We start from the raw sequence: 8,194 nt of genomic DNA on the forward strand, positions 1-8,194 counted from the left end.
ATGATCAGGAATAGTAGCTTGCCTATTAGCATGACTTTGCTCTTCCTGCAAAAGCAAAGTGACTAACTGATCAAAGGAGTAGTGGTTTGGATTACCTATGGCCACTAGTCGAAGGGTTCTAGCAAACCCTTGATATGTATCTGGCAGCCCATTCAATGTGGTACTGACAAGCTGAAAATTTAGCACCACCTCATCAATATTGGCAAGTTATTCCATGAGGTCCTTGACCTTGGTCAAGTATGCATCCATAGAATCACCTTCATTCATGCTGACTTCCTGCAATTGCCTTCTTAAATATGCAGCACGTGCCTCATTGCGAATTTGATAAAGAGAAGCCAATTTGTCCCGAGCATCCTTTGCTGTCCTGCATGACTGGATGTGTGGAATAATGATTCTCTTGCATGATAAAGCAATACAGGAATGTGCATTTGCATCTCTTGCATCCCATCTTGTTTGTTCCTGAGTTGGAGGAGCAGCAATAGGGGTGCTAGAGGATAAAGCATCAGGAGGAGTCCCCTCTGCAAAGGGACCAGCATTAGGAGCAGCCACTGTAGCATTGGTTGGCCTCATATTAATCCCAGAAACATTCCAAAAATGTATTGCAACAAGAATATGTTTCATGAGATAAGACCACATCAGATAGTTAGTGCCATCCAACTTATCATCTTCACGAAGAATGCCAAGTAAATCATGATTGTTGCCAGCCATTGCAAATGGGACAAGTCAAAAATGCACTGACAAGGTAACCCAAAAGATAGCCTCAAGGCTTGCAACTGCAAAAAAAAAAGGACTTGTTGTCCAAATCTGGAAAAGCCCCAAATTAAGCTGTAATTTGCAAATGTGATCAAATGGTCTGCAATTTCTTGCCAAATTCACTGCAAATCTGAAAGTATCGTGCAATCTGCCTGCAATAGACCCAAAAGCCCCAATTTGTAGAGCAAAACTGAGCCAAAAATGGGGCAGGTTCAAGAAAATCCCCAAATTGTCTGCAAATCTGCAATCTACCTGCAAAATCATAGCCCAAATGCAAAAGCCCCAAATGTCACAAAAAAATTGCAGATTTACTGCAATGTCTGCTCCCAAAATCGAAGCCAAACAATGGCTGAAAGCACAACTGAGCCTACAAAAGAATCCTGCAAGTACAAAACAGTACAAACGAAATTATACAATCAAATCTGACGCATAAGCATGGACAGCCGTACGGAACTGTACGACAGATTTCTGCCGCATAGTACGGACTGTATGGACAGCCGTACGGATCTATACGGATAAATTTTTTGGCACGCGGTTCGGGAAAATCCGTACGGCTATACAGACGAGCTAACGCGCCGTACAAAAATCCGTACGACTGTACAAACTGTGCGAAATCGTACAGACGAGCTGACGCGCAGGAGCTGTGCGGGAAGTCCAGGAGCTGTAGCTTAACGATGGAGCTGAAATGCGGGAGCTGGAGCTAGAAGCAGGAAGCTAGGAGTAGGGAGCAGGTCCAAGAAGGAAGTGCTCTGATACCACTGTAGGCTCACGGAAGCAAAAGGATGCACAAGAGTGGACCAATAAGTGGAAGCCGTCACATCAACTAGAAGGAAAATGAAAGTACAAAGTACTTTAAAAGAGAACCCTAGGACCTAGTGTCCTAGTGGTACCACTAGTACTAGGTGTCATAAGACACTAAAAGTGCCAATAACTAATGCTACATGCCACATACCAGGGCCCAAAGGGCATCAATACGACCGGGAGAAGATGGCCTACATATGTTTCTCGGCTCCTTAATCTCATAGACATTTTTGCCTTTCGCAAACCTTAATACCCCCCTTCTCTCTCTCTCTCTCTCTCTCTCTCTCTCTCTCTTCAAAAAGGGCACAACAGCCCCAAAGAAAGAGTTCATCTCCGAAGCACTTGAGCAGGAAAAGAGGACCAGCAAAGCACTAAATGTCTTGGTGAGGGGCCTACCAATGGGAGATGCCAAGACACTGTTCACCAAAATGGGGGTCAACCTCACTTGCGAGACAGCTTGGAGGGTGGGCAAACTTGAGGCACTTACTAAGCCACTAGTGCTGAAGTTCCAGACAGCCATGGACAGAAAAACCCTCATGAGCACGAGAGGGACTTTGAAGGGAACCAGGCTCTACCTAGATGATGACCTCATACTTCTACAATAGGAGCATTGACGGAAGGTATGGTACGAGTAATGGTAGCAAGGGAAGCAGGGAAATCAGCTGCATATAGGGATGGTAGGGTTATCGTCCGACAAAGGGAGGTAAAGGAAGAGAAGAATGAGAAGGAAGAGGGAGAATTATAATGGTGTCAAGCCCATGGGATGTGTGCACACACCGGACTGAAAATAGTAGTATTGAATTGTAATGGCACACTATGGTCTGACCAAGGAGGTTTCTTGGAGACATATAATGACAAAGATGTGATCTTCTACATCGAGACACGCGAAAGCCCAAAGAGAGGGCTGCCCACAGTAACAGGATACACATGGGAGTCAGCTCACAGGAGGGAGTTGAGGAGAGAGAGCAGAGTACGAGGCTCTGGGGGAGTGGTTGTCCTTTTCAAATCACATGAGATCACTTATCTTTGTGGCCGAAGAGAGGAGCATGTGGATATGAGTTCAGCTTCCAGATGCCCGACCTATCTTCATTGCGGTGTGCTACTTCCCTCCAAACACATCATCCTATGCACGAGAGGTCACTACAGATGGACACAGCCCATATGAGACGATCCATGATGACATCACGGAGTTCTCTAGACAAGGAGACACACTACATCTGGGGGATTTCAATGCACTAACAGGGCATAAACAAGTGGGCCTGCTTGACTTCACAGATGACAGAGATCCACACATAGTCCCGGAGCTAGATGCAGCTGAGCTTGGGATTTTGAGACATTCTGTAGATGCCCCACAGGTGACAGGGTATACGACATCTACTTGAGCTGGGGGCAACCCACGACCTGGTTATCTATAGATGGTCATCTTCTGGGAGACTCACCTGCTTCCCGCATGGTGGTGGGTCTAGTACAGTGGACTATCTACTAGGCCCACCAGACTTTGTCTCACGGATACACAACTTAGCCATACCCCCACCACTCGAAGCTAACCACTCATACTTGGCCTTCCAATATCTCTGCCACTATGCCAACCACACAGAGAGTCCCCCACGTGCCTGTACACATCTAGATCCATTTTGATCGTGCCCTTGACCCAGTGTATGTGAATCACTTAGCTACAGAGCTCCTGACTCTACTTGGAGATGATATAGACCTCGCCAGTGCCTCCGACACCTTGGTCTCCGTGGTACACGACATTGCTACCAGATCCTTTCCCACGAGCCGACCCATGCGGATCCAAGAGGGGAAGATGCCCCAAAACCCTTGGTTCGACGATGAGTGCAGAGAGGCGAGAGCCCATCTGATACAAGAGTGGGCTTTGGGTCATCTGATGCCACCTGATGCACAGAGGATCTTTCGACGATTGAGACGTCGTAAGAGGTAGGCCTTTCTCACACATAGGATTTGTGTGCTTAGATTAGGGTTTCATTGGAGGCTGAATTTGAAGCCAGGAGGTGTATGCCTTTGTGATCAAGCCATCCAATACAAAGATTAGGGTTACATTGGAGGCTGAATTTGAAGCCAGGAGGTGTATGCCTTTGTGATCAAGCCATCCAATACAAAGATTGACTTCGACTCAACAAGTCAGTGTGTAGAAGAATTCCTTTTGAAGTAAGATCTCACAGGGCAAACCACCCAATCTATACCCATCGCATTGTAATGCTCCAAAATCAATTGTTCAAGCTGAACATGGAAGAAGGTTACCAAGTGAGTGATCATCTTTTCAAGGTCCGAGTGTTAAAGGATCAAGTGGCCGCTAAGATATGAGAGATTAGAGTTTCATTGGAGGCTGAGTTTGAAGCTAGGAGGTGTATGCCTTTGTGATCAAGCCATCCAATACAAAGATTAGGGTTACATTGGAGGCTGAATTTGAAGCCAAGAGGTGTATGCCTTTGTGATCAAGCCATCCAATACAAAGATTGACTTCGACTCAGCAGGTCAGTGTGTAGAAGAATTCCTTTTGAAGTAAGATCTCACAGGTGCGAATGGTGACCACACGCCAATGCCAATTCCAAAATTTTGGTGTGATGGGCATGTTGGATGGGACAAACCACCCAATCTATACCCATCGCATTGTAATGCTCCAAAATCAATTGTTCAAGCTGAACATGGAAGAAGGTTACCAAGTGAGTGATCATCTTTTCAAGGTCTGAGTGTTAAAGGATCAAGTGGCCGCTATGGGTCCAAAGGTGGAAAGCAATCAGTTGGCCACTCATGCTGAGCAAACTGCCAAGCACCTTCATTGGGTTAGTGACAACCTTCACAGCTGGAGAGACATCAAAGATGTTGACCTTCGAGGAGTATGTTCCCTTGTTGATCTACGAGGAATGGCAGTAAGAAAGCGTTCAACATCACTACCAAAGGTAAAGCGAAGGGCAAGTTAAAGAAAGGCGAGACCAGTAAGAAAAGGGACACTTCCAAGGACTACTGTGAATTGTTACGTACAGTTGACACTGATGATGATGGGGCCACAGCATCTACATAACTATATCTTGGTGGGCTCAGGATTTTAACCTGAGAGGACCTCATTTCGAGCTTCTGTCTGGAGACAGCCTGTACTAATTTCAAGGTTTCTGGATGTATGTTGTGACGACAATCATGCAAGTTGCATAATGGGTTGAAACAGGCCTAGAGGACTTGGTTCCCTTCAGGATCTAGAAGGTTCCCAAGTTCAGAGAGGGACAACTGGGTGTAACCAGAGATTGTACCTGAGCTGTATAGCATGCCAGCCCTGTTCGTACGACATTTGTCTCAAAGGGAGCAGATGGAGTATATATGTCTTTGGCTCATTGAGGGCCACGGTGTGACAATGAAAGGGAGCATTGGAAAATAGGGTCCATCGTCCCACCTGTGAGCCCCCATATGAGGAGAGCACAAGGACTTGGTGCCAATGTATGAATGGGGGGTTTGATAGTCTGTTGTGTGTGCATCAAGTTTGGATGCCACATGGATGAGGGAAACATCCACAGGTTAGCCATGTGGACTGCAGTATAGACTGTCATGTGGGCTGCCACACGTCCAGGACTTGGGGCTCGCAACGTAGCTTTAAAAGAGGACATACCTGTACGGATGCTGCAGCAACAAGTATGGATGATACAGCACCATGTACGGAGGCCAGAACATGATGTCTGGTGCAGCAATGGGTAAATGCTGTATGGTGGCAATTGCAGGTCTTCCTGGAGCATCCAGGATGGTCGAGGCCCTGTCACAGATAGTGTGACTGCTGTGCAGAGCTGAGTAGTCAGAGAAACGACTAAGTCGAAATGCACTCTGGCGATATGGTTAGTGGTTTCAAGTGCATATATCCAGAGTTTATCTGATGCTCCTGAGTTCTGAGGTTACCTAACAACGTCTAGACAATGTGTTCAAGCACTAAGGGCTTCCACAAGGAACTTAGTCACATAAAAGCGGAGTTCCCATGTCAGTTTTCTCGTAATTACAACATTGTATCACCCTGGCAACTCGTGGATGAGTTACCAGAGTGCATAGATGGGTCGAGGAGTACTGCTTTCATCATAAGACTTGCGTTTCAATAGAATAAATCCATAAACTTTTCTGTCTTTTCTTTTGAAACATGATGTAAAAGGCCTCCCCATCAGCGCCCTACAGGTGAGGAGCTCAAAATCAAAGCTCGTTTATTCCTACCCTTTTGCAGGCAGAGCCTTGCTTGTCACCAAGATGTAGCAATGAACGATGCACACAACCTGCTCGGGACTTGGGCTTCCCTTTACTTTGAATCTGCACAACAGAGCGAATACAGGACAATCTTCAAGGTTGGGTGTGACAAAGCGATCTGAGGCACCACTCCTCCCTACTAGATTCGTCTAAATTCATGCGAGAGATTGCCTAAGTCGACAGGTTGAAACATCATAGGAACAAACGCTGGGAATTATCTCCGCAATCCATCGACAAGAAAGGATGCGACTCCTTCCTCATCGCCATTCCCTCCAGACACAATATCTAGGAGACGTAGAACCAGCAAATGACGAAAGTTTCGAAAAGTTGTACACTCAGTTGTGACAGTGCAGACTCAATCAACTCAGTCAAATAATCCCTATTCCGACACATTCAAACTAGAATAGCTACTCTTAACAAGCAATTTGGAAGTAGGCTGCAACCAACCGATAATTAAGATCAAGCAATGCAAGAGGCTACAAACCTTGCGAGATCGAGTTCAGATCTTCAGTCCGCTGCATGACTGTCAAATCCAAAGAGGGCAGATCCCCAATAACCGATGCAACTTCTGCTCATACAAACAACGTGCCTAAGGAAACAACATTCACACCATCAAGTTTTACATCCCACGTGGATCTTTGCGGTTGAGGAATCCCGCTTGCTGCTTTCCCGGCTCTTCCCTCTCAGGGGATTTACCGCATATTTTAAGGGCGATGGCGAGTGGGCATGGAGGGGACCACTGAGATGGCGCGAGCAGAGGTGGCCGCGTGCAGAGGACCACTTGTGTATTTAATTAGGGTGTTTACACACTATGGGCGCTCAAGCCCTCAAAACTTTCATTGAATGCATCTCCACTATGGGCGGGCAATCCTGCCCGTCCATGAACCTTGGGCATGCCCACGGTGGGCCAAGTGTGTAAACGGCCTTAGTTAAGGCTCTCTTTCCACGGCTCTCTGTTTGTTTGATCCTTTATGTGACCCTATTGGCTTGCTAGCAAGCTAGTGTTGTGAATTAAAACTCTCTCTCTCTCTCTCTCTCTCTCTCTCTCTCTCATCATCAAGAATTGGCAAATGGATCTTGACCCTTACGTAACAAACAGCTTAGATATTAGAAGCAAAAATCAGATATTGCAAGCAAAGATTTACTGAGAGAACTTGGAGTGTAGCGAAAATCAAATATTACAAGTAGACATTTACTGAGAGAAGCTGGAGTGAGCAACCAACTTCATTGCCAATAGGTGCCCGCGATGAGTTCTAATGGGTGATCAGTAAAAGATGAGGGGGACCCGGGGGCGGATAGTATAAGGACATAATATAAGGTTTAGGGCCATAATGTAAGGTTAGTGGTCAAATTAGGGTAGTTAAGTAGAAGCGCCCAAAAGCCTCTTCATGCTCACCACATGGCAACGACGAGTTGGGGACAAGCCAAAGGAGGCAGAGCATTAAATTGCTCCACCATGATAGATATTCATGCCCATGTCGAGATGTAGGGATTTAGAGGGAGTGAGGGTGGCAGGAGCGAAGATGGAGGTGAGGAGAGTGGAGGATGAAGCTGAAACGGTTGACTCGTGCTATTGAAGGTGAGAAGGATGTCGATGGCGTTGCAAACTGGCTACATGAGGCAAGCGAAGGGCCGAGGCCCAAAAGCACAAAGGTTGGTGTTTTTGAGTTAGTGCACTGTGCGGGTTGTGTTTATGCTCTGGGTCTAACGATTGTAAAGCTGCATGCAGGTCAAACGTTGTGAAAAGGGGTAGAGGCAGACCACCTATCGGTAAAGTGTGAGGAGGGTACGAGGGTCGGACATCCTTCTCACCTTCAATAGCACGAGTCAACTTTTTGGTACGAGGTGAGCATGACAATCGGTGTAGGAGGTGCTCACATACACGTGTCTCTTATTGGCGCTGTCAAAAAGTTTTCAGAGTCATGTTGTCTTGTAGACCTTTGTTTGATAGAGAGGAAAGGGTCTCTATTCCATTTGCATCTCCAGATGGTGTGCCAAGTCGTTCTGCGAAGAGCGTACGAGCTATGTACAAGGCTATTCAAAAATACATTATGTGCAGTAGGAAGAGACTTATGGGTGGGATGATTATGTGTAGGGCTTTGCATGCTTGGGTATGGTCTAAAGGACATCAGGTAGCTACACTTCCAAACGGTTTCCAAAAGCATTAACATGGAAGATATAGAGTCATGAGTCGAATTGTATGTGTGTTGTGGCACTGATGAAATGAAGAACTGGGTTTGTTTGAATAGTGGAAATATATTTGATAGGTCGTTTATGTTTTGGAAGTATAAACTAGGGTGCTGATTTTGAATGCCTTTTACTAGGTGTGTGCTTAAGATGTTGCAAAGCAGGTAAGTATTACCCATTTGCATCATGGATGATCTTGCTTCAAGGGCGTGGCATGGAT

General features: G+C 46.1%; 1 protein-coding gene across 1 annotated transcript in view; it reads right to left on the reverse strand.

The window, feature by feature from the left end:
* Positions 1–6,467, reverse strand: part of LOC147894334 (Clathrin adaptor complexes medium subunit family protein) — a 51,610-nt gene extending 45,143 nt beyond the window's left edge. Inside the window, exon 1 of the mRNA XM_087384497.1 lies at positions 6,272–6,467. The gene's annotated coding sequence lies outside the window, so the exon portion shown is untranslated. The remainder of the gene's footprint in view (positions 1–6,271) is intronic.
* Positions 6,468–8,194: the final 1,727 nt, after the last annotated feature.

The sequence above is a fragment of the Dipteris shenzhenensis genome, chromosome 14, assembly GCF_047967505.1.
Source record: "Dipteris shenzhenensis isolate YYH24624 ecotype China chromosome 14, Dip_SZ_1.0, whole genome shotgun sequence".
Taxonomy (NCBI): domain Eukaryota; kingdom Viridiplantae; phylum Streptophyta; class Polypodiopsida; order Gleicheniales; family Dipteridaceae; genus Dipteris; species Dipteris shenzhenensis.